Genomic DNA, 26,480 nt, shown 5'->3' on the forward strand with positions numbered 1-26,480 from the left:
CTCACTGCAGCTACAGACCACACCACAATAACTGCACCCATACACCTTAACATATACACCTTCACACACACTCCTTCATACATACCCCCTCTTCACATTCCCACACACACCTTCACATTCACACCCACAACCATCCACACCCTCACCCCACACCATGCCCACAGACAAGAATCCAAAGTTCACAAGGGAGGAGCTGGACATCCTTGTCAACGAAGTCATCAGAGTCGAGCCACAGCTCTTTGGAACATTGGTCAGACAGACCAGCATAGCCGAAAAATCACGCCTGTGGCAGAGGATCGTCGATAGGGTGAATGCTGTTGCGCCCATCAGAAGGACCAGGAATGAATGCCAAGCCAGGTGGTACGATCTGCGGAGGGCAGTCAAGCGCAAAATGAACGAGGACTACGCCCAGAGTAACATCACTGGAGGTGGGCTGCCCCGCAGACCGGTACATTACCATCCCTGGGAGGAGAAGGTGATGGCCCTGCTTCCGCCGGTGGGAGTACACGGAGTCGAAGGAGTCGCCGAGCCTGGTGAGTACACAAACAACTTACGTAACATGGGGGAATGGCATCCACACCCCAACTACACCAATTGCACGCAACTACACCAAAGCCCTCACTGGACACAACCACACTCAAAAACAACGCTCATGCCACTAACATGTGTATGCCCCATTCACTAAGCAAGGCCATGCCATGTCCCAGGCTACACGAATCACAAACCCAAGACTGGATGCCCGTGATGCTGGGAGGGTGGGGATCACAAAACACATTGTTCAACTCTGAATCAGACACCATTGCCCTCAACCCATATGGCCCCGGTACATACCCATGCACCATGCTCAATGCACAGGGACTGGCTAAGTACTCACAAGGTAGCTGACACTTGGCCCTGCTGTAGGCAGCACAAGGCCCTCCTGTGACCACTGTAAACTCAAACACCAACACCACAAGCTCAGATATCTAGGACAGGAACTCACACTCACTCTCATAGCAGCATGCTCCATGATGGGACAGATACATCACCTGGGAGACCCACTGCCAAATCACACTACACCCACCAGCAGGCCCTGTCACACACACCCCTTACACAAGCACACACCCCCGGGGCAGGCAATGGATTTACCCACTCTCACAATGGACATGTGACGCAACAAGATCAATCCATAGCCAAAGAAGCATCCAAGCCAAAACTCTACATGTCAAACACTCAGGAGAACATATCAATCTGTCCCCTGCAACATACCCATCCACAAGTGAACATTGAGGGGAATGCTAGGCACATACAACTACCTGGAGGAAATGTGCCAACTTGAATATGTATGAAACATGGATGTCGCATGAAACAGCATTAACATTGTCTCTCTCTCACACACAGAGCAACGTCATGGATCTCCCTCCAACAATGGGGGGGAAGAATCACAGTCCCAGGCTTGGGAGGAACATGATCCCACCGGCAGCGACGCCTCTCAACACTCCGTGGATGACCCCGACCCACCTGGACCCTCTGGTGTCCAAGCCCCTGCAGCACCTGCTTCAGGTACATCGGTGCCAACCACCACCACCATTCCTGCCACATCCCAGGAGACACCCAGGAGCCCGGCTCGTGTGGGCAGGGGTGGTGGGAGTGGAGGCAGGCGGAGGCGACAACCTGACCAGCCAGTTGAAGGGATCGGTATGTCCCACGTACGCAACATTATGGAGGCATACCGGCGTGACACCAGGGCCATCAGCCAGGTAGTGGAGACCCTCACAGAGATTAAGAACCAGCAGGCCGAGCAACACGCCAGTCAACAACACCAAGGACGGATGGAGGCAAGACTGGCTGAGCTCCTGGCGGTGCAAATGGACATAAGCCGTTCACTCCGTCGGCTTGCTGACAACATGGGCAACCCTCCCTGTGTCACCAGGCGAAGACCACCACCAGCCACAGGGAGGGAGGAGGAGGAGGATTTGTCCGATGGAGCGTCCCAAGCATCGTCAAGGCCTGCATATGAGAGTCCCGCGAGGAAGGTGGGTCGTCCACGGAAAAGACCGTGAGAGGCAGCGGACCATCCACATCTCCCAGGTCACCTGGCCAGGTACTTGGCCTTCATGCGCAACAGCTGCACCTCATACACTGACATTCTCTGCCACATGGACTTGCTGGTCACAGTCTGACCAATGATGATAAACACTGTGGTCTGGACTCTGATGACTTCAAATGCCAAGGATCCCATCTCCCCCTGTGAACTTTGGATTCTAGGCACACTGTATAGCACCTATTTTTTCCCCAAAAAACATGCCCCCTGCCGAGAATAAAACAAAAATTCTCTAATCAGATGTTGCAGTCATTTTGAATGAGTCCACAACATACGTGTGGGGAAATGTCAAACTATGCCTGAGTGTTGAACTAACTCCAGCCATCCATACCCTGGGATCTGAGTGCGGTACAGGACACACATGGGTCACAATGTATCAACCAATACAGACATGGAGCACAATACTCACCCGTGATGGCCTCAAGCTGCTGAGGGGGGGCTTGCAATACTGTGCCCACAGACAAATTTGGAAGAGTATCATTAAGGTGTAGAGGTCATGGCTCATGTGGAGGTTCCCGGGGAGGGAGTCCAAGGTATGTTTGGCCAGGTGGGAGAACTATCTCCTGCATGCTGGAGTTTTGTGGATGTGAAGAATGTTGGCCAGGGCAAGGTTGGATGCATGGAGTTGGCCCAACGGGGTCTTGGATGACAGACGTCCAAGGTTAGTTTGGGGTCTGGAGTTGTGGAGTGCCTCCTGAGTGTGGGTGAGGAGTGTGAAGGTCATCCTGCAGCACACAGTGATCCCTTGCAGCTATCTCAGGTGGACGTTGATGTGGCTGGTGCACGGGATGTTGAAGCTGAGGTGTGCAGATGCACCCTGGATGTGGACAAGTTTTCCGGAAATTTGGCTGTACTTGCTCCGTAGGGGGCGGGGCTGTAGTTGACACGGCTGTTGTCGTAGACCTGGGGGATGGTCTGTCTTGCCTTGGAGTGGATCTCTCTGTGGATCATGTGTATCATGCGGAGGGTGTTGCAGCATGAGGTACAGATGCTGGTGAGTTGCATGGCAATTGTGAACGACGGGTCCAGGATGCACACCATCTTGTGTGCGTGGCCACTGGGTGCTGGTGCAGTGCCCTGGCGGGTGGGACACAAGGAGTTGACCCAGCTGTAAGGGGACAATCCTCAGATGATTACCTCAGTCCTGGCCAAGTCCAGCATCAGGTGGCTGATGTTCAGCCATTCATCAACGGACCTCATGCCTTCTTGAAGGTTGGAACTGGCAATGGCTGGGTCTTTGGTGAGGGTGAGGAGCAGCTGGCTGTCAATGGCATACGAGACGATGATGAGGTTGTGTGCGCATGTGATGGTGGAGAGCGGGGTCATGGACACATTGAAGATTGACACACTTAGAGATGAGCCCTTGGCCATGTGCCAGATGACGCCACTGCACTACATGCTTAAGGCTTGAGTCCCACTCCCATGGCCTTGCGTGTGAGCTACTAGGTGATTTCAGCCTGGTCCATGCCCTGGATATCAGTGTTGGAGATGTGTGAGCTGACAGTGTGTGAGCACATCGTGTATAATGCTGTGGAGAGGTCAAGGGGGTGGCCTCACCATTGTTGAGCAGGGCAAAGTTGTCGTTGTTGGTGGTAATGATGACGTTTGCAGTGTGGTGATTACTGTGGAAGATGGTCTTGTGCAGGTTGCCTGTAGCTCTTTGCGTGGAGGAAGTCTGTCAGTTGCTCATCGCCTGTCTTCCTGATTACATTTGCTGGCTAGGGAAGCATGGTGATGTTCCTTGAGAGCCTGCGTTCCTGTCGTCCGTTGTCTAAGAAGGGCCTGGGTCACTGCATGCCTCTATCTACCATGGAATGTGGCTAACTCAAATGATACATACATGACGTGCTGGACGGTGGCTACAAGGATGGGGAATGATGTGGTTGAGATGTTGTGTGGGAAGGGGCCTGATGGAGATCCCCAGTGGATGTTGCACATGAGCCGGGTGTTGTATCTCCTGATGATGGAAGTGTTAAACCTGAGGGGGCTTGCTCACGCGTATAATAGTGCGTTCTGCCTCTGTGTGCCAAGGCTTGTGTGTATGTCCATGAGCTTGCAGTGGTAGAAAGTTGCAAGGGATTGGCTCAGCTTTGCAAGGGTGGGCTGTCTTTTGGATGGAGAGCTGATGTCAGTGCACTCATAATGCTGAAAAGCTCCTTGATGTTGTGCGCTTTGTTTGCCTCTGCACCGTCTGAAGGATCGCCAATTGTCCTTGCTGATGACATGGTGATGGCTGTGTGTGCCGTTTTCCAGGGTTGTAAGGCCAATGATGGTTATTTGTGTTGCAAGATGTGCACAAGAGTCCTGCTAGACGTGTATGAGTCCACTAGCTCTGCCTCGTCCCAGGTGGCGTAATTGTGGATGTGCGTCACAAGAAAGTCCGTCAACGTGGCTAGAATGTTGGATCAGTTGCTGATCCAGTGTGTGAGGTTGCAGGGTGTGGCGGTGGCGTTGGTTCCAGTGTCCCACACAGCATGTCTGTGTTGACTTACATCAAGCATCTTTGGGAGATTGGTAGCGGGGTGTGTGGCAGTGTGTTGCTTGTCAGAAACGTGGATGCGAATGTGGATGGACCAATTATGGATGCTGCTGTGGTTCTCATCCACCCAGAAGTTCCGGGCTCACAGCCACATGTATCCTGTGGATGTGAGGGCGTGCGTGAAGATGGATGTGCGGATGGCTTTGTGGAATTGTGGATGTAGGCCTGGAGATCTGTAGATGAGTGTTACTCGGAGGCTTTGCAGGGGGTCTGTGCCAAACTGGATTTGTGACCCTGAGTGCGTACTTGTGAATAGATATCAACTCATCTCCTGGGATTGTCAGTGCCGTCCCTGCAGGTGCTCTTGTATCTGTCTGAGATGGCAATGAAGAAGTTGTGTGCTTAGGATGCTTTTATCCACGTCACTGTCATGAAGGTGATGTGTGGGCCTGTTGTGTTTAGGAGGTAACAGCGTCCAATGGCGTGCTGTTGGACGGAGCTGGTGTGGAGTAGGAGGGACATGACCTGGTTGGTGTGACAGGGCCTGGAAGGCGGGGCTGCGCTGTGTAGGCAGTTGGAGTTGCACACTCAGCATGCGAAGGTGTGCGCTTAGGGCATGCCTGAGAGCATGCGGTTGATTTTTGTTTGGACATTGCTTGGAGGGTGGCTGCAATATGAGACTTTTGTGTGATGTGGGTCATGCAAGGACATGAGGGTCGTGCAATGTGCACGTTGCATGTGCTGACGGTCCTGCCTTGGCACCGCATGGCCGCAACAGTGGCACAGACAAGCTGATGACAGCCATATGAATGTGTTGAGGGAGGAAGGGAGGAGCATCTTGGAGGCGTGTGGGTTGCAGAATCCGGGAACTTGGTGGACCCTTGCCGCAGGGGCCGCAGCAGCAGGCGGCATGTACTGGAAACTAGGCCAAAAGTAGCACACAAAGACAAGGAGGTCAGAAAGGACAACTGCAACAGACGTATGTAAAGGAAGGAGTGTCAGGTTAGTTATGGCTCACCCAGAGAAAATGGATGAACAATCACCAAAGATGACTGACACAGGATCAGGAAACAGAAGGACGAGCTGTGCACAGGAGACACACCCTCAGCATGCATTGACGGCCCTTTGGGGGGAGCAACCTGCCCAAAGACATACACACCCATGGACTTCATGCGCAATAGAGATCATTATCCATGACGAACTGCATGCATGTTGACGAACTACACATATACTCCTATGCACAATCTTTGTCAACTATGCCAGAGCTGACGCATGCCAAGTGGCAAGAGACCTGCATTGACAGAGATGAGGCCCTTTTGAGGGTGAGGAACACCTTTATTACTCAAACTCACACTAAGGGAAATGCATTAATGTGAACAGACTCACAGGTCAATTGACTGAACATGTGGGACCTACCCTGGACACCCCCTTCACAACACGGATGTTGTAAATCCAAATGAACTGGCACACAAGTTAAGGGGATGAGCCAAACACCTCCTGCTGCACACGGAGAGGCTGCAATTCACCATTGAGCCTGTTATGGGGATGTCCCACACTATGTCCACCCGTAGCATCCGGTATGTTTCCGAGGGAAGTTTTACACACATTGATGCCTTCACCTGAATCCAGAACCCATTACAGATGACTGTCATAAAGGGTGACTATCAATTCATTGGAGTCATGCTACATGTTATGTGCCCCATGGTGAGTCGACATGTATGCATGGGAACACAACATGCACAGGAGCAGTCCCCACACATTCCAAACACGTACCACCCCCAAAAAGCCTTGCTGCAATCCTTACCCAAAATGACATTTCCCCATGTCCGTGCATGGAACGCTGATTCACCACACGTTGCAATACTCATGAGGAATAGCAGGAGGACAACGATGACATGAGCAGACAACATGCGCAAGAACCTGGGAATGACAGACACACAAGAAGTCAGCGCAAAGATTTTCTACGCATACATGGTCAGTTACTAAACATGAACAATGTTGTCCCCATGCTAATTTAAAATAATGTGTCTCTGCGAAAATGTGTGAAATGACATCCTCACTCGAGTGACACATCAGAACACACATCTAAGTCACATAGCATACAGTCAGCTGGACACACACATTGCAACACATGCCACCCAAGGATACAAGCATGCACACTCAGACCCAGTGACTCACTATTATGAGAAGAAGTTGCGTATGAGCTGACTCCAGATATCCTCCTCCTCCTCCTCCTCACTTGCCTCATGACCAAGCCCTTCATCTTCCACGGGTGGATGTTCCTGCTCATCTGGATCCAGGATGAGTGGCACAGCCTTCTCCACTGCCATGTTGTGCAGCATGCAGCACACGAGGAAGATTTTGCAGACCTTCGCCGGTGCATATGGGAGTGACCCGCCTGTCTTGTGAAGGCACCGGAATCGGCTCTTCAGGAGGCCAAACGTCCTCTCAATCACTCGCCTGGCCTGCCCGTGTGCATTGTTGTAGCGGTGATCTGCAGCTGATCTTGGGTTGCGGAGAGGTGTCATCAGCCATGGCATGTTGGGATATCCAGAGTCCCCTACATGGAAACATCATGTAAATAAGTGGGTCAGGAGATGCCGTAAGAGCCACAGATACCGCAACACACAGGGCAAACAGAGTATACCCACCAACAAGACATGCTCGTTTGTTGTGCAGCCGCAGCATCATTTCTGGCACCCTGCTACACCTTATGATGTAGGCATCGTGTGCTGACCCTGGAAAACGTGCACAGACATGGGAAATCAGCATGTTAGCAAGACACACCACAAGGGCATTTATAGAGTGGTAATGTTTACGGTTGCGATAGGCTACCTCCTCTGCCTGTGGTGGTACCAAAGCTACATGTGTCCCATTAATGGACCCAATGACATGGGGCATCCCTCCCAGGGCATAGAAATCACCCTTGACACCTGTCAACTCATCAGGAGTAGGGAAATGGATGAATTCATCAAGGTGCTCCAACATGGCTGCCAAAACATCACGCAGGACATGGCTGAACATTGTCTGGGACATGCCACCAACATCAGCTATGGTGAATTGAAAGGTACCTGTGGCAAAAAAATGTAGGGCTGCCATCACCTTCATCTTGGGGGTCAGCGCAGTTGGATACCTGTGTTGCAGTTGGAGGTGTGGTGCCAGCTTGGCGGTCAAGTCCTCAATCAACTATGGAGTGAATCTGTAACGTCGGATGCAGTCACGTTCCCTCACGGCACCCAAGTCTGGCATTGGTCGGGGGACAGGCGGTGCCCTGCAGAAAAGGGCATAGAATAACGAAGATTTTGAGCATGACATCATCAATGTCAATGAACAGAGCACATGCTAAACTGCTACTACACATCATATGAATACAGAGTCTGGTCTGTGCAATATATCCAGGACACATATGCCAGCTTGGTGATACTCCTACACAAAGCAAGATACACCCGTTGATTGTCAAGTCTACATGACATGCCCTGAAACGAGCTGGGGGCCAGTCTGAGTGAACAGACAGAGAGATCACAGGAGTGACATACATCTACATAGCTGCATTTTAAGGATGTCATCTCATACAGACAGCTGACAGCAAGCTAGACGCACAGGTCACATGGAATGTCAAATGTACAGATCAAACACATTGCAATGAAGGGGTACACGTTAAAACAGAAAACACAGACATTGAGACGACGCAGATGTGTTCTCATGTGAAAATGTCATGTCCGATGCATACAGAATCTGCTTACGTGGGAATCCACATGTGGTATGGTGTGCGCAGATGTGTGCCTTGACCATCTCCACACAGACACATGTTGGATGCAGCAACAGCAGATGTAGTTGACGGAACACTAACAGCAAGCTCATGGGAACACATGACATAGTCACATCGGGGCACGCTGTTCGTTAAATGTCAGTTGTTAGTGTCCCTGTCCCTGGCATCAGGGAACAGTTGTGGGTGGTGGTGACTGTGCCATGTCAGTGATGCGGTGCTTCACACATTTGTACTACAGGCACACATGTGCAAAGTGTGAAGGGGAAGTGTGCCACATAGTGCCCCATCACACATGACATGTGTACACAGGTCATCACACATCAATTGTGCAACTACATGAGGAGACATGTGCAATATCACTGCCTGACACACCTAAGCCCTGCACATGAAAGTCTGCAATGACAATTACTTGATGTACAGCCTTGTGCGAGTCTGAGACCTCCATTCCTTTCGTGTGCGCCTCCTATCACCAGTGTAAGCGTGTGAAACGCACCGTACACACGCTCTGCGTGTGTACGGTCTGTATCACTATAGTAGTGGTGCTGTAGGAGCACGCTTGTGTGTACGGCCCGTACACACACACGTACTCCTACGGCACCGTACACACGCTCTCAGAGCGTGTGTACGGCCGGTACCACGCGTACTCCTACGGCACCACTACTATAGTGCTACGGACCGGACACACACTCGGAGGACGTGTGTACGGTCCGTATCACTATAGTAGTGGTGCCGTAGAAGTACGCATGGTACGGAAAATACACACGTCGTGTGTATGGTCCGTATCACTATAGTAGTGGAGCCGTAGGAGTACGCGTGTGTGTACGGCCCGTACACACACAAGTACTCCTACGGCACCACGTGAGAGCGTGTGTACGGTCCGTAGCACTATAGTAGTGGTGGCGCAGGAGTGCGTGTGGTACAGGCCGTACACATGCTCTCAGAGCGTGTGTACAGTCCGTAGCACTATAGTAGTGGTGCCGTAGGAGTACCCGTGGTACGAACCGTACACACGTCGTGTGTATGGTCCGTATCACTATAGTAGTGGTCCGTACTCCTACGGCACCACTACTATAGTGCTATGGACCGTACACACGCTCTGAGAGCGTGTGTACGGTCCGTAGCACTATAGTAGTGGTGCCGTAGGAGTACGTGTGGTACGGGCCATACACACGCTCTGAGAGCGTGTGTACGGTCCGTAGCACTATAGTAGTGGTGCCGTAGGAGTACGCGTGGTACGGACCGTACACATGTTGTGTGTACGGTCCGTATCACTATAGTAGTGGTGCCGTAGGAGTACGTGTGTGTGTACGGCCCATACACACAGGCGTACTCCTACGGCACCACTACTATAGTGCTACGGACTGTACACATGCTCTCAGAGCGTGTGTCCGGTTCGTAGCACTATGGTAGTGGTGCCATAGAAGTACGCGTGGTACGGGCCGTACACACGCTCTCAGAGCGTGTGCACGGTCCGTATCACTATAGTAGTGGTGCCGTAGGAGTACGCGTGTGTGTACGGGCCGTACACACACGCGTACTCCTACGGCACCACTACTATAGTGCTATGGACCGTACACACGCCCTCCGAGCGTGTGTCCGGTCCGTAGCACTATAGTAGTGGTGCCGTAGGAGTACACGTGGTACGGGCCAAACACACGCTCTCAGAGCATGTGTACGGTCTGTATTACTATAGTAGTGGTGCCGCAGGAGTACGTGTGTGTGTACGGCCCGTACACACACGCGTACTCCTACGGCACCACTATTATAGTGCTATGGACCGTACACACGCTCTCAGAGGGTGTGTCCGGTCCGTAGCACTATAGTAGTGGTGCCGTAGGAGTATGCAAGGTACGGGCCGTACACACGCTCTCAGAGCGTGTGTACGGTCCGTATCACTATAGTAGTGGTGCCGTAGGAGTACGCGTGTGTGTACGGCCCGTACACAAACGCGTACTCCTACGGCACCACTACTATAGTGCTACGGACCGTACACACGCTCTGAGAGCGTGTGTCTGGTCCGGTGCACTATAGTAGTGGTGCCGTAGGAGTACGCGTGGTACGGGCCGTACACACGCTCTCAGAGCGTGTGTATGGTCCGTATCACTATAGTAGTGGTGCCGTAGGAGTACGCGTGTGTGTACGGGCCGTACACACACACGCATACTCCTACTGCACCACTACTATAGTGCTACGGACCGTACACACGCCCTCCGAGCGTGTGTCCGGTCCGTAGCACTATAGTAGTGGTGCCGTAGGAGTACGCGTGGTACGGGCCGTACACACGCTCTCAGAGCGTGTGTATGGCCTGTACCATGCGTACTCCTACGGCAACACCACTATAGTGGTACGGACCGGACACACGCTCGGAGGGTGGGTGTACGGTCCGTAGCACTATAGTAGTGGTGCAGTAGGAGTATGCGTGGTACGGGCCGTACGAGAGCGTGTGTATGGCCCGTACCACGTGTACTCCTACGGCAACACCACTATAGTGGTACAGACCGTACACACGCTCTCAGAGCATGTGTACGGCCCGTATCACGCGTACTCCTACGGCAACACCACTATAGTGGTACGGGCCGTACACACGCTCTCAGAGCGTGTGTACAGTCCGTACCACGCATACTCCAATGGCCCCACTACAATAGTGATACGGACCGTACCCACGCTATGGATGGGTGAGTACGGTGCGCATCAATATTCTAGTGTTGCCGTAGGGGTACGCGTCCACGTCCACTTCCGTTGTTGCGGGACGCAGGAATAGATGGACACGCCCCCCGAAGTGACCAGACCCTGGAGGTAATGTATGTCCTGGATATTGTAGGTTTTATTTTGGGTAGGGGGTATGTTTCCTGCCCCTCACCCCCCCTTTACCCCGGGTGTTGTTCTCACCTTCTGCGGCGTGTGCGGCGGTTTTGGTGCACCAGGTCGTAGGCTAAGAGGGCCGGGATGACACGTAGGATGGGGTCCATGCCTGTCCGTCGCGTACCGGGGCTCCGTTTTTGCGTCAGACTCAATTTCCCGGGAGTTTTTGGCTGCCGTAAAAAAAAAGCCGTGCGGAGTGACGTAGGGACGAATCGAACTTGCTGGTCTGTAAAACTCTGTCTGACTCCGTACGGACGTCGCGTACGCGCTGTCCCGGATCAGACTTGTTGGTATTTTTTAGCCTACGGTGTTTTGTACATTTCGTACGGAAATGGTATTTCTGTACGAATCGTACTTGCTGGGTTGTACGGTAGATTTCCCAGGTACGAGTCGTACGGAGAATACGCTCCGTACGACGAATCGTACACAGGTTTTACAGGATCGGAATCGGCACCTAAATGAACATACAAATGACACAAATATCGATAACAAAAATATAGACCACACAATCATCACCAAAAACAAAATATCAACATTTTAAAATTATTTTTAATAACACAATATATATCTAAAAAAATATAAACACTATCACAAGTACACGTAACATATCAAATAAATTAAATTAAATTTAAATAAATTATAATTCAAAAAAATACCTTAAACATAATTAAATTCACCAGATTAATTACTCCTTACTAACACAATATATAAAATACATGTTTTTTATTATAGATTCAATGCAATATAATATACTATTATACTTTTAAATAAAGTAAGATTATTTTTTTTTACTGAACATTAATTAGCATTTCCCATATTAAGAAACAACTGCCAAATTAATTGAAAACATTAGTAACAACCAATGAAAAACACCTACAATTTAAATAACCCAATAAGATTGAAAGCACAATTAAACAAACACTATATAAACTAAAGAAAATGTAACATTATTTTATGCTCCAACAGCAAAACGAAGAATAAGGGGACTCTCTGCCGGATTGCTTCTGCAACATTAGACTTCCTCATTGAAAGCTCTGATTTCAACTTCACAAAGTAAGTAAAATATCTATTTAATGTTACAACTGTATAAAACACTTTGCAATAATTAAATAATTAATATATCTTTTTTAAAATTATATCTCCTCTACAGAAACTCTAACAGACACTCAAATAACTACAAACATCATCCAAAAAACCACCTTGCCAAAAAGTAAGTATAAATCTAAATTACGTTTTAAATCAACTAAAAATCCCAACCCAAAACGCCCACTAACCACACAAACACCAAAATACATAAAATGCTGTTAAACACATTTATTGAAATTAGCATTTTTTTCTGCAGGACATAAAAAGAAACACTAAAGCCAAGCACCAACAGAAACACTCCACCGTCAAAAAAAGTTCAACATATTCAAGCATGTAAGTATATGTTTGTATATAAAACTCTGGATTACAATAAAAACAATTACAATACATTTAATATTTTTTTTATATATATTTGTCATAGCATTTGAAACATCAGAATGACTGAAGGTGCAAAATTCATAACTTCCCAGAAAGGAAATATTTTATCATGCTATATGGGATATGTCTATACCCAAGAAAAATAGACAGGTGACAAAATTAATTGGTAAAGCAGCAAATATTATTCAAATGCATGTTATGGGATGGCAACAACAAAAGAAACTACTGTCTTAAAAGTTAAGGAACATAACCACCCCCCTAACATAGCTGAAATTGAAGTGAGAGACGCTTTAGAGACTCTGAAAGAAGCTAGCACTAGCTCTCAAAACCCTACCACTGAAATCTTAAAAGACGTACTCCCCAGAGTTCCAGAACATGTAACTGGCCAATTACCCTCTGTCTCAACATTAAAAAGGCTAATAGCTAGAACAAAAAAATCAACTGCTACCACCCAACCTACCCCCAAAACTGTCAGTGAAATTCAAATACCACCTGAACTCACTGTAACTCATAATGAAGAGCAACGTCTACTTTTTGACAATATATCTAATGACAAAAGGATTATAATATATACAACGCTCACAAACTTACTTAAACTGCAGAATTGTAAGACATGGATGATGGACGGAACATTTAAACTATGTCCCAAACCATTTTACCAATTATACACAATCCATGGACTGTATCAAAATAGCAACATCCCCTTTATATATGCCCTGTTACCAAACAAACAAACCACTTCCTATATAGAACTCTTAACAAAAGTAAAGCAAGAAACTAATAATTACTATCCCCCAAAAATTATCAAAGACTTTGAACAGTCAATGATACAAGCCATCCTGAAAAAGTACCCTCACACAGCAATACAAAGTTGCTATTACCACTTTAATCAATGCATATGGAGACACCTTCAAAAATCTAATAGCAATTTTGCATATGAGATTAAAAAGCTAATTGCAGTAGCATACGTCCTAATAACTGATGTAGCAGAACACTGCAATCTATTAATAGAAAGCTCCTACTACCAAACAAATGAACATAAACTAAGTTCCCTACTCGTCTATTTCGAGGATACCTAGATGGGAAGGCTACACAGATCTGGACACAAGAGACAGCCCAAATACCACATTCCATGGTGGAATGTATATAACAGTACCCTAAACAAAGATGCAAAAATAAATAATGCTGTGGAAGGATAGCATAATGCTTTCCAAGCAACAGCAGGCCGAACCCAACCAACTCTACATAAATTACTACAATCAATCCAAAAAATAACAAAGCTACCAACAACTAAGACTTGAACAGTCTGTAACACAACTAGGTCCAAAACTAACTGAACAAACTAAAACAATGTTCGAGCACTTACAATACAAAGTAAGACTCTACCCAACCACTAAAGGGCTACAATATCTAGAAACAATAGCTAAATCACTACTTTAAAACAATAATACAAAAACCTAAAAACATTGTATTGTGAAATGCATTCATAAATAAACATTTATTTGCAAACATCTAAAATATAAATATTATGTCAATTAATGTTAACATTTTTAAAAAAATAATTGACATAAATATATTTTATACATTTAAAAATATCAATACCAGTTAAAAAAAATACATTTCCCTCCCATTCTAAATCATCTAAAATAACTTACATTTTGTTGCTGAAGAATTGAATCCAAGCTGCCATAAATAAATCCAAAGGTGTAAAAATCCCAAAACTTAGTTAAGATTCCCCCCAAAAATGTAAAAATACAACTGTAAAAAATATAATTCACTGGCAACCTATCCATAGATTTAAATCCATTAAAATCCTGAAAAATGTTATTAAAATAAAGAAACACTCCAGGAAAACCTGAAAAATAAAGTAACTGTAAAATAATTATTAGTTTATTAAAACTAATACCCAGTTCCTTTAAAAAAAAAAAAAAGCAAACTTCTTCCAACGGCAACTTCCAAACAATAAAAACCTGTGGAAAAAATAACACAATCCCTCCAGCACAAATATACAATAAAATCATTAAAAAACACACATAAACATACTGATAACACCATACTCTAAACATTATTAACATATAGAACATACCCTAACACCTACCTATCAACACACTAACCAGCAGGCCTGGGCGGTTAACTTTGCTCTGTTTGCGGATTTTTCTGCACTCCGCACTCCGCGGAGCTCGCGGAGTGCAGAACACTTCGCTTCGCGATGTGCAGCAGAGTTTTTCCCCACTCGCGATCGCGAACGGTAAGTTCGCGAGCGTGAACTCCGCTCGCGTAGAATTTGTATGCGAACGGCTGGAAAACCAGCACAAACTTCGCAGAGGTTTTTTGTAATTTTGCGGGGCTCTGCATAGCAAAACTGCGCAAACTATGCCCAGGCCTACTAACCGCATTTCGCGTACGCAAACCTACAAACTAAACCTCACAAAATATAAGCATTATATACACTATAGACTACCTAACTACCTTCGCCCTACATCTAAATTAGGCCTAAACGCCATTAAATTAAACTTACCTTAACCGATATGACGCAGCTTCCAACCACGAGCTTCTCCCCTCAGAAATGACCTAAAACAACACAGATAGCCTACAAAATACAACTTAGTTTAGAAAATGGCTACTTAATTGAAATAATAAAAATACTTTTTTACATTAAACTCAATGTCCATTAGACACGTAATACAAAAAATATTTTAAAAAAAACATTTAATAATACTAATGTACAAGACACATAAATGACCCTGCACCCGAGAACATCAATTACTTTTACATATAGATGTCCTAGTACATTATATTATAACGATAGCACAATATATTAATAAATAGCTTCCCAGAAAGACATAACAGATGGTCACAATACTTGATTGTAGTCAAAATATTCCTTTTATTGAAAAGTACTTCATTCTTTTAAAAGCACCACACAATTGCTTGCCAACGCATTTCATCCCTCATGGGACTTCTTCATGGCTTTATCATGGTCTGTATCTGTCGATGATATTGACGCCAATTCATATCAATTTTAAAAGCAATGATAACGGTACCATGTATTAATAGCAAGATTCACGTTGTGAGTGTTTTTCAATATACGGCGATAAACGTCAGAGTAAAATGATGTGCGTCGGTAATTTGAAGCACAACGATGGCTGGAATAACCGGACTAATCATAGAATCGGCGTTATCGAAATTGTTACCGTAAGTGTTACGGCCTTCCTCACGTGGTCATGTCAAGTAAAGGATCAGTGTTCATTAGTATTACCAGTCAGTTGTGGGCAAAGTGTGTAACTCTCTGTACGAGAAACAGCCATCTGGTTCCCTCACAGTGGTCGCGATAATACTAATGTACAAAAAAAATTCTTTACAGTTTAAAAATGTTAAATTATAATAGTAAATATTAGAAAATAAATACTATTTACTATTATTCATTAAAATAAAAGATGTTAACTTACCAATGTGTTAAAAAAATAGTACTGCTTGCTAAAAATGTGAAAAAATGTAGGAATGTTAAAAATATTTTTCTTTTTAAAAACCTTACTTACTTTGATAATTTTATTTGTATTTGCAATATAAATAATATAAAATATAATATTATTTATTTGAAAATATGCCAAAATTTTAAAAAGTTATACAATGAAAAAATTGTTTAAAAATATATGTTATTAAAAACGTACACTATGGGTCCGATTCCGATGTCGGACGGACCGGAGTCCGTCCGACATTGGTCAGAAACTGTAACTGACCGACCTCCTATCGTCAGTTACAGACCTGCAAGTAGGATGCGACCAAACCCTGTTCGGTCGCAATCCTATACTTAACAATGGGAACATGTATTCTGAACAGAATGCGTGCTCACATTGTTAACTGCAGGGATCAACAGGGGGGCTCGGCCCCCATTCGGTGGCCTTGCACCCATGGAGGCCCTACTGGGGGCCCCCAAAGACAGTTTCCCATGACCTTGTTGTGCCGGAAAGACCGTCACAAAAAGGCAGTGGGAAACTGCCATTGCCACTCGCATTGTACTCCCTCAGTCGGAAAGAGGCGGCCGGGGAGTACTGAAGGGTTTCAGGGTGGCGGACGGGCTCTCTATGCCCGTCGTAAATCATCCAAAAAACCGAGTCGGATTCCTTTCCGACCGAGCCCATCAGAATGGCTCAGTCGGAAAGGAATCCAAACGGCACATTCAGATGCGGGCAAGAGGGCTCTGACCTGCCCGCATCGGATTCGGGCCCTATATGTAATTCTATAAAGCATCTTTACAATGTAAATAAATATTCTGTATCTGTTACCAAAAAAAATGTATTAAAAAATGTAAAACAAACCAGTGGATAACTACATCTTTTATTTGTAAAAAATATACACACTTACCAAGTTCTCCATTATAGAAAACATAATCATGTTTCATGCTGATTCTTCACAAATATTATATGTTTATATTTCAATATTTGCTAAATATGCAATGTATCCAAAAACTAAAAACAATATTATTATTTCTCTGTATGACAATATATACATCAAACAATGTTAATAAAAAAATGTACATTATTTCTTTACTTGAGTCTTTGAATGAAAATAAAGACATAAATAAAATATAAATATTGTTTTGTATTTAATTCCTCTAATAGTTTTTTCTGTATTTACAATCAAATGTTTATCTTAAATTAATAGTCAGACATAAAAAATAATAATACACATATATAAAATATATATACATATATATAAAATACTATTACAACTTAAACATACATTTTTATAATTAAATTTACACAAATTTTTTACTATTCCCAATCTACACTATACCAACTCAGGGAAACTGCTGGACACGAAACATATATAATTTTCTAATCCCACTCCAAACTATATTAACTCAAGGAAGGTGCTGGACGCTAAACCTATTTAATTTACTATTCCCACTACAAACTAGAAAAAGTCAGGAAAGTTGCTGGACACTAAACATATATAAGTTACTATTGCCACTCCAAACTAGAAAAAGTCAGGGAAGGTGCTGGATGCTAAACATATATAATTTACTATTCCCACTCCAAACTATGCGGCTCATTATGATGGCGGACAGAAAAGAACTCCGACCGCCATGGTTGCAGAAAAAAAATCACCTGGATGTACAGCGGCAAAACTGGCGGTCACATTAATATGAAATAATGGAATCTGACCGTGGCGGTCGGATTCCACAAAACTCCACCTGCAATGTCCGTAAAACCAGAAAATCCGACCGCGGTGGACGGAAATGCTGCGGAAAGCACCAAAAACACCAATCCACAAGCGGAATGACCAAGAAATTATGAGAAGATGGCGGAGCAAGTTGAACGCCGTGGTCGCGAGAAATGATGAATGGCAGAGCTGGCAGAACGATCATTGCGTTCAGACCGCTTTGGTCACGCATAAAGAAAAATGGCGGTCGAATGCAACCACACAACAAGGCTACCAAGTGTGGCTGATTGTTTTCAACTGCCTCCAAAAGCATTTCACACACCCCAATGACACACCCCCATGGCATACAAAAAATACAAATTCCTGGTCAACACAGAAAACACACCTGACATGAATAGTCCATTTGGACACAACCACATAGCTGAGTATAAACCCAACCCCTTCTCTGGCCTGCATCTTTTGCACCACTCCAGAAGTGAAGGGCCAAACACCACAGCAAAAAGGAGAGGCAAATCATCACACATCACAACCACCCACACCAACAACCCCAACACACACCTCACACATCTCCACCACCACCTTCCCACCTGCACTTGTCACCCATTTGCACATCACACACCATGGCACAGAAAAAAATGCCCAAATTCACAGACAATGAGTTGTCAGTGATGGTAGATGGGATAATCAGAGTAGAACCACATTTGTTTGGAAGCATGGTCCAACAGGCACCAGTAGTCAGAAAAATCAAATGTGGGAAAGGATAGTCAACAAAGTCAGTAGGGATCACCCTGCGCACACTGCGTGACATCAAGAGGAGGTGGTATGACCTCAAGACCAGGGTGAAATACCGTGCCAACAGGAACCATGAGGCGGCTCAGAGGACTGGCGGCGGCCCTCTCATTCCACCACTAGCAGTCGCTGAATGGGAGGAGAAGGTGCTTGCCATACTGCATTCAGAGAGTCTTGAAGGCTGGATGCTGGAGGCTGGTAACTACCAACAAATGCCTCCCTTTACACTGCCATGTACTGCACAACTAGAAAGCTGCACTTCCCTAGACCAAAATGCACTTACGTACAACACACTCTTCCCAACACATGTCTCACATATCTACCATTTCCTGCCTCACAATCATCTCAAAGGTAGCCAGCAATATTTCCATGGAGGCATGTGTACAGGCAGCTAGCACTACAACTCCCACCAAGCACCCTTGTCCCACAGCTGAGCAAGATGGAACACTCTCCCCAGAACCATGTAGCAGCCATTTCATTGCTCTCCTCAAACTTACAGGTAGGTAATAGGGAGGGAGTTTGTGGATAGGCAGCCAGCACTACAGCTCCCACCAGTCACCATTGCCACACAGCTGAGCAGGATGGAACACTCCCCACACCCAGAACCATGTGGCAGCCATTTCAGTGCTCTCTTCAAACTTACAGGTAAGGAGCCTTCGCATGCTCTCTTGTCTCAGCCCTGAGCAGAATGGAACCCCCCCCAAGAGCCATGTGTAACCTATTTCCTTCCTCTGCTCCACTTCACAGGGAGGTAGCCATCTTAACAGGGAGAGGGGTTTGTGGATAGGCAGCCAGCACTACAACTCCCACCAGGCATCCTTGTCCCACAGCTGAGGAAGATGGAACACCTCCGCCCCAGAACCATGTGGCAGACATTTCATTGCTCTCCTCAAATTTACAGGTAGGTAGCCATCTTAACAGGGAGGGGGTTTATGGATAGGCAGCTAGCACTACAGCTCCCACCAGGCATCCTTGTCCCACAGCTGAGGAAGATGGAACACTCCCCTCTGAACCATGTGGCAGACATTTCATTGCTCTCCTCAAGCTCACAGGTAGGTAGCCTGCTCAACAGGGAGGGGGGTTTGTGGATATACAACCAGCACTATAACTCCCACCAGGCATCCTTGTCCCACAGCTGAGGAAGATGGAACACCTCCGCCCCAGAACCATGTGGCAGACATTTTATTGCTCTCCTCAAACTTACAGGTAGGTAGCCATCTTAACAGGAAGGGGGTTTATGGATAGGCAGCCAGCACTACAGCTCCCACCAGGCATCCTTGTCCCACAGCTGAGAAAGATTCAACACTCCCCTCTGAACCATGTGGCAGACATGTCATTGCTCTCCTCAAGCTCACAGGTAGGTAGCCTTCTCAACAGGGAGGGGGGTTTGTGGATAGCCAGCCAGCACTACAACTCCCAGCAGGCACCCTTGTCCCACAGCTGAGCAAGATGGAACACTCCCCCCACCCAGAACCATGTGGCAGACATTTCATTGCTCTCTTCAAATTTACAGGTAGGTAGCCATCTTAACAGGGAGAGGGGTTTGTTTTGTGGATAGGCAGCAAACACTACAAATCTCACCAGGCACCCTTGCCACACAGCTGAGCATGATGGAATACCCCCCACACCCAGAACCATGTGACAGACATTTCATTACTCTCCTCAAACTTACAGATAGGTAGCCATCTTAACAGGGAGAGGGGTTTGTTTTGTGGATAGGCAGCAAACACTACAACTCCCACCAGGCACCCTTGTCCCACAGCTGAGCATGATGGAATACCTCCCACACCCAGAACCATGTGGCAGACATTTCATTGCTCTCCTCAGACTTACAGGTAGGTAGCCATCTTAACAGGGAGGGGGGTTTGTGGATAGGCAGTAGCACCGCAACTCCCACCAGGCAGCCTTGTCTCACAGGTGAGCAAGAAGGAACACTCCCCCCACCCAAGAACCATGTGCCAGCCATTTACCACCACTGTGTTACCTAACAGGTAGGCAGTCAGGGCATGCACCCTGTCATCCTTCTCAAAATGCATGGAGCCATATGACCACAACATCCCTCATATGTCAGCCAACTCTGTATAGATCCAAATGTTACATCCAGTGTGCAGACAGCTAAGCACATGTAACTGTCACAGAAATTACACTTTGACTCACCAAGTCACATGTAAACTAAATTCAGGGCCCAATCTTGCACAGCATGCAATGTGTAAGTGCCATGGTGTCAGAGCATGAAGGCCCATATGAACCCAAAACATACACGGTCAATCTGTCAAACAAACAAAAGTACATGATACGAAAGAACATTTAAAATATTAAATTGACTAATTTTTGCATTGCTGAAACAGATTCTATGAAGAGTAAACAAAAACCACGCATTAACAAAAGTTAATGTGCACCAAGTTGGTAGATGATGACATGTCCTTGGAAACACACTATCTGCACATGTCCCATGGTTGCAATTTACATGTCACACTAATGACAAGTAATGTATGTACCTCAACATCATGTCATGATGCTCATTATCTTTCAGCCTCACCAAGTGATTGCAATGGAAAATGTTTGGCGTATCAAATGTAACATCCAAAAGTCTGACACCAAGCTTGTGGAGTGCACTTAACTGACAATCTAACCTCTGTTCAACAGGAGATCCCCAAGCAACAGCTGCTTAAAACACCAACAACCAGCAAAGTCAGTCTCCACCCCCCCGGATGAGGAGCAACAACCTGGCCCCTCAGGACTGCCGGGGCGCACTCCGTCTCAGGGCCTCATTGTCCCCACTACCACAACCACAATCAACACACCAGCTACAACCACAGCTCTGACCCCTGCTATAAGAACCTGTGCTGCAGCCACCTCCACCATCACCACTGCTGCCTGCAACACTGTCCCTGCCTCAGTGGTTAGCAACACCACCACACAAGCCGAGGATGCCAGAGAGAGTGTGCGGGTGCGTAGACTCCCAACACCACAGGTCAGTATCAGCAGGGCAGGTGGGAGGGCAACTGGGGGACAATCACATTAGGACACTGAGACAGAGACCCTGGCCACCATTGCAAGAATCCTTGGTGAATACCAACAGAACCAGAAACAGATGGGCCAGGTAGTTGAAGAACTGTGTGAGCTCCGCCTGCTGCAGAGGTCCATGGACACACAAATGGGCTAACTTGTGGATCTCATGGGCCAGCTTGTAGGTGTTCTGAGGGATATACATGCTGCTCAAATGACGGCTCAACCCCCCTCCAGTGGCCAGCCTGCTGAAACACACACCACCTCAGCTACGGCCACAGAGAGGGGTGAGTTGCTAGACAATGACTCCTCAGACACCTCTGAGCTTGCAGCAGAGGCCCCCCTGCCAAACGCAAGAGGGGACAGCCAAGAAACACCACGGGAGGATCACGTGGGAAAGCACCAACCAAAGCCAAGTCGCTGAGCCGGCCATGATGGCACTTGTGTTGCCCTGGACATTGACTTTATTGATTATCCTATCCCACATTACCATGTTGATGGCAGGCGTTTGTTGAACTGTGTGATTACATCAATGTGGGGACTACTCTATTTGTCTCCTTTACCATCACTGACAACGCACACACTCACTATGCACAAATGTCTTAAAATCCACTTTAATTTTAACCCAATCTAATTGAAAATAAACACTATTTACACACCTATGTCTTTGTGTCAGTTCCATGTTTATCACAGTATGTACAATGTCAACTCTGATTCCAATGTACCACACGCTCTGATTGTGACGAGGCATTGATGGGGTGAAGGAACCTAGAAAGACACAAGAGGATGACATTTAGTTGTCAGGTGATGCCATCACAGCAAAAACACACCACTACTCAACACCGTACAAGACTCATCATACATAACAATGACCAACATCATCAATATAGACATTAGATAAGTAGAAAACAATACACTATGCCACACACATCAGCCATTAGCAGTGAGCCAACAACAGCCAGCAGCCAAACACCTCATCTATGCTTTGCCGCTAACAGAAAAGCCAACAGACATTGTCACTGTTGTACAATGTTATTTACACTCAAGGGAAGTAGTTGTTGATGAGCTGTTGACGCAGGTCAAGACCTTCCTCTTCACTATCATCGTCACTGGGCATGTGTGGATTTGCAGCGGGGGGCATCTGCTGCTCATCATCGTCCAGGATCAGGGGGATCTCTTTGCGCAAGGCCAGGTTGTGGAGCATGCAACTATGATCTGACACCCTTTTTGGGGAAAGTAGAGTAGTGCACCTCCGCTCTTGTCCAGACACCGAGATCTAGACTTCAGAAGCCCAAAAGCACGCTCCACTACACGACATGTCCTCCCATGTGCATCATTGTAGCGGACTTCCCCCGGGGTCCTTAGAACCCTCAGTGGGCTCAGCAACCAAGGCCGGTTGGGATACACAGAGTCACCTAGGTGTGAGATACACAGACCAATTTTGTAATACAAACTATTGATGAGAACAGCATTTCACACATGCAGCACACTACTTAACTCAGCATACTCACCATCAGGCCACGCATACTCCGGATGCAGATTTTTCATCAATTGTGGTATGATGCTGTTATGCAGTATGTAGGAGTCATGTGCAGAACCCGGAAATTTGACATACATGGGAGATAATCATATCCGCTTTGCATACCACTTGCAAATTAATGGAATGGTAATTCTTCCTGTTACGGTATATGTGCTCATGTGCCTGTGGTGGAACTAGGCCAACGTGTGTGCAGTCAATGGATCCAACGAAATTAGGTATGTGTCCAAGGTCATAAAAATCACCCTTCACATCTGACAATTCATGTCTCCTTGGAAAGTGGATGTAGCGGTCCTTGTAGGTCAACAATGTTTACAGGACATCACGCAGCACCATGCTGAACATAGCTTGAGACATTTCACCAGCGATGGCCACCGTGTACTGAAACAAACCAGTGGCAAAGAAATGCAGTGCAGCCATCACCTTAACTGTTGGCGTCAAAGCTGTCGAATAGGTTCTGTGAGGCCTCAAATGGGGCTCCAACTGAGCACATAGCTCTTGAAGGGTAAGGCGATTCAGATGGAATTTCCTTATGATGTCCTCATTCTCCATGTTCCCCACTGGGAAAGGCCGATGCACATTTGGTCATCTCCTACGTATTCTGAAAGAGGACACATGTAAATTCAATTCACAGATAAGATGTGGCAAACATCTTACATAATGACTAACACAGCACCAACATTGACAGGACTGTAACAACAGCTTAATGCACAAGTCACATGCACAGATACCTTGATCTCATGTAGTCATACATGTGGTCAGTATGTACATACTAACTACTTCCAAATCAGATTCAGACTAAGTGAATGGTAAATGGTACACTCCTACATCTTGTGTCACCAGCCCTGGGTGTAGCTGACAGCTCATGTGGAAAACAGCCACACTGCTGAGCTGTACGTAGCTGCTGTCCCTGCACCACCTTCTTGTTTTAGTCTCACTAAGCACAACATTTTTACACAATGAGCACAGTGTGTGTAAGCTGGACAACTATCAAGATAAATACAGCACTGTACGCAGTGATATAGGCACATTATGTGGTCAGTCCATCATGACTGTGGGATGAGTTGCCATTTCTCACATTGGCATGTTCACAAATATGAGACTCCCTTACACATCAAATCTGTATACATGCACACAAATATCATATTTGACATGTGAGGAAGTACATCCCAATGCATGTACTCGTGCACTGACATGACATGTGTGGGCATCATTGAGTTAAATGTCACACTCTCATTTCACTTTACAACCAGGTGCAACAATATAGTGTAAATGTATAGTGATCAGTGATGAAAATTGTCAAGTGGCAATGCAATAGCACAATGTGTCCATAGGTGCGGTAGGCGTGCTCTGCAACTGCGGTCACGGTCATTGGATACAATTGAAAGATGCCGGATTGTGGTAGAGACCACCTGGCCCCTGCGGTGTGACACCCCCAATGCCAATGCCATTGCAGCCAATGGGAACTGCCATTGCGGTAATGCAATACAGTTTTGAAGCTTGCGGTTGGCGTACTCCGCCACTGCGGTCATGGACATTGGATACAATTCAAAGATGCCGGATTTCGGTAGATACCACCTGGCCCCCGCGGTGTGACACCGCCTATGCCAATGTCATTGGAGCCAATGGGAGCCGCAATCGCAGTAGTGCAATACAGTTCTGAAACTCGAGGTAGGCGTGCTCCGCCACTGCGGTCACGGTCATTGGATACAATTGAAAGATGCCGGATTGCGGTAGACACCACCTGGCCCCCACAGTGTGACACCGCCAATACGAATGCCATTGCAGCCAATGGTAACCGCCATTGCGGTAGTGCAATGCATTTTTTAAACTCGCGTGAGGCGTGCGCCGCCACTGCGGTCACAGGTTTTGGATACAATTGAAAGATGCAAACCAGGCAGACAATTGCATCAGCAGAGTACCACTGAAACAACCCTAGGGGCCTATAAATGTCTGTGAGAGAGCCACATATGTCACTTGTATTCAGCCACTGCTGCCTGCTATTCATCACCACCAACTGCTGCTGTACCTCTACTCTGGACTCAGTCATGGCTCAAACAGAGAACATCAGGGTTCGTCCCTTCACCACAGAGGATCTGGAGGTCCTGGTGGACGAGGTCCTTGCACAATATGGTAGGTTATATGGTGCTCCAGAGGTACTGGTAAGTGTCTGAGTAAAAGTTTGAGAGTGCTGAGAAAGCTCGCATGATGTTACTGTACAGTAGTATGTGCCTGTGAGTGCAAGCCAATGTTCATGCATCCTTATTTTGCCAACAGCATGGTCCATACATCACGTAGTACCTATTGCACTTGAATATGTGGGGAGGATGGCAACATAGACACTTTTGCAGCTCATTTTAAGCCAAGAAACACACATGTTGTTCTGAGACTGGGTAATGTAAATGTGTGAGACACTTCCTAGCATGCTGACTTCACGTCAATGGGGTGTGTAGCCTTATTTCCACAGATCCCTGACTGCATTTAAGGATGGAAATGACATACTGTGGTTTAGCAATTATACAGTTACACTGCTGATTTAAGACACTCGAACTCTGAACACACATTCCATGTGCCATGTAATGTCATAGTCCATTAAGTGTTCATATGCTCATTTGTGACATTTCAAATGTAGATTGGCTAGAGGGTACTGAATAATGTGTGTAATGCTTTCAAATTGACCCTATGGAGATGTGTCCATTCTGCACAGGAGTGCAATGCCTGAGTCTATCACTATTGGTGTTAATTCACCTATGGCACATTTGCTAAATGTAAGGTGGACATGTCATCCTTCTATTGATTCCGTGATGTGTTGAGTCTTGCATGTGTATGCACTCTTTCTCCATTCTCATTGTACATGCATGTGATTTCTGTGATGGACCACATTTATCTTCAGCGTAAAGCCCTCTGGCCTGCACAGTAACTGCCCGATGTTACAAGGACCCATCACTAAAAGGACTCAGTAAAACATATGTATTGTCAACCATCCTATTTCTTAATGAGCTATCTTAGGCCTGAGGAGTACACAAGACAGGACTACACCTTGTGAGAAGAGTGTGAGAATGTAAGGTCAGGGACCTAAATGTGACCTAAATGTGACCGTGACCACCATGACACATTAAGGGGTGTGTGAGATACCATGTTTGGATGTATATCTATCTTACCTACAGGCACGTAGGTGTGCCTATAGACAATTGTATGTGTGGTTACAGGTAGGCACGGGCCCAGCTATTTGGCTGTGTCAACTAAGCATGTTTCCATGCATCAGCTGATGATTGAAAAATGTGGCATATGCTGAAAGTATATGGAGTAGTTCAACATGGGA

At 46.3% G+C, this 26,480-nt stretch overlaps 1 long non-coding RNA gene across 1 annotated transcript in view; it reads left to right on the forward strand.

The window, feature by feature from the left end:
* LOC146866472 (uncharacterized) overlaps nucleotides 1-22,281 on the forward strand; it is a 300,783-nt gene extending 278,502 nt beyond the window's left edge. Inside the window, exon 3 of the long non-coding RNA XR_014971892.1 lies at nucleotides 21,259-22,281. This is a non-coding gene — a long non-coding RNA (uncharacterized LOC146866472). The remainder of the gene's footprint in view (nucleotides 1-21,258) is intronic.
* The last annotated feature ends 4,199 nt before the right edge of the window (nucleotides 22,282-26,480 follow it).

This window comes from Triturus cristatus, chromosome 2_1 (genome assembly GCF_964204655.1).
Source record: "Triturus cristatus chromosome 2_1, aTriCri1.1, whole genome shotgun sequence".
Classification (NCBI taxonomy): domain Eukaryota; kingdom Metazoa; phylum Chordata; class Amphibia; order Caudata; family Salamandridae; genus Triturus; species Triturus cristatus.